Below are 1911 nucleotides of genomic sequence, written 5' to 3'. Positions count from 1 at the left end.
CGAGAGTACTATATGGACGCAGCTTCATTGACTTAGTGCACCTGCCTTTGGGTTTATGACAGGTGGGCCCAAAATGTGGCTGGCTCACGTGTCATACAGCCAAAAGCAGGTGCAGTGAAGGCACCGGAGCTCAGTCCGTACTACAGTAGTATATATATAAGCTGGAGCCTCAACGCTTGTTCGCTAGGGTTTGCACTCTCCACACTCTCGCCGCACTACATATATATATACACGCTGGAGGCTCAGCGTTCATTTGCTAGGGTTTGCTATATTCAATGTCCCTCTTCACCAGATCTAAACGAGACTGTGTTGGCCTCTTGTCTCTCTCCCCCCCCCTCACAACTAGTGAAGGAGGCGTCCGTATCCCGTCGCACTGGGAAGGGGAGGAGGTGCAGCATTCACTCTATCGCCTTCGGCTAGGGAGGCAATCCACTGCCGGCTGCGCTGTTCTCTTTCACCCAGCGCCTGTGTGGGAGGGCCACCGACCCCTTCTTCCTCGCTGTCGTACGTAGTGTGGGCAGATCCGGCCTCCCGCCGCACGCCTTGCCACATCCCGACGAACCTAAGGTATAAGTTTCTTTGAAAACGTCGTTGCTCTAGCTGCATGTGGATCTTTTTCGATCTGTAGTCGAATCTAGGTCTTGGTTCAAAGAGGAAAGAACGGTGCGGTGGGCTGGAGCAAGAATCTAGGACGTGGTTCAATGAGGAAAGGAGGGACGGAAAGTAGTATAGACTGGCTATCCAGCCGCTTTGTTGGTCGAAAGGGAAAAAGGGGGTAACCCAGTACACACATCTGTAAGGAACCGATCTCTTTGTTGAAAAGGGAAAGAAACTGGGGGGTCGGGTAGTTTGTGGAGGACTAGATTTGCTGCCCTCACATAGGAAAAAGGTTCAAAGAGAACAAATATGGGACCAACGCATATATGCTGCTTGGCTACATACTCTGCATGACCCATTTATACGTGTGGACGCACATGGTGCTGGCATGTTCCATACAGCTATTTTGCTGTTGTTAATCTAAGAATGCCGCCGGAAAATTGAAACAATGCCACTGTTAAAAGTAAATTACATTTTTTAACGAATGTTGTTTTAAGAGAATGTCTATGTTAATATGAATCAATGCAACCGTTTTAGAAATGCTACTATCCTACTTTGTTTTCCCTCCAAGATAAGTTAGATGCTTCTTTCTGTCACCGTTTGTTTCATCCTCCTTTATCGGCAAGTAATTGATTCCTTTTTTGCCTCTGTTTAAACAGGGATATCTGTTCAACTTGTTGCTATTGCGACATTTTGATTCGCTATGCGAAACACTTATGTTTTAAGAGTGTTTTCTGCAGTTCAACTTGAATGTCACACCGGCGACTTTGCTTAATTTTGGTGGAACTGCACAAAAGGAGACCGAGATTTCATATATTTGTTGAGATATGTGTCCAGTCTTCCTCTCGAGTTGTTTCAAATCTTGGTCAAGAAAGGTCAGTACCGACTTTCATCCACATGATGCTGAAGTGTGCTTTGAGATGTTGTTCTACTTGTATTGGTACTGTTTTGGATAAATGTTGAATTGAAGCTATTGAATTGTTCTTTTACCATTAAGTGAGCAAAAATTGTTCCAACCCAGACATGATGCTTGTTGCTTTGTTACAACAAACTCTGCATCACCCCCTTTATAAGTAGATGGAAGCACATGGTGTTGTTGCGAACTGTTTATGCTTTTCGTTAATCTAATGCCGCTGGTAAAATTAAGCAATGCCACTCTCAGAATTAATTAACTACTGAATCTTAGTTCAAAACTGCAACACTTGTTAGGAATGGTACTATCCTGCTTTGTAGTTCTTTCTACATGTTTAACCAAGGTATTGTTAAGATAATGTCTCTGTTAAAATGAATCAGTTGCATTGTTTTAGGAATGGT

The sequence above is a fragment of the Triticum aestivum genome, chromosome 5D (genome assembly GCF_018294505.1).
Source record: "Triticum aestivum cultivar Chinese Spring chromosome 5D, IWGSC CS RefSeq v2.1, whole genome shotgun sequence".
In the NCBI taxonomy this organism is placed as follows: domain Eukaryota; kingdom Viridiplantae; phylum Streptophyta; class Magnoliopsida; order Poales; family Poaceae; genus Triticum; species Triticum aestivum.
This window is presented reverse-complemented; position numbering follows the sequence as displayed.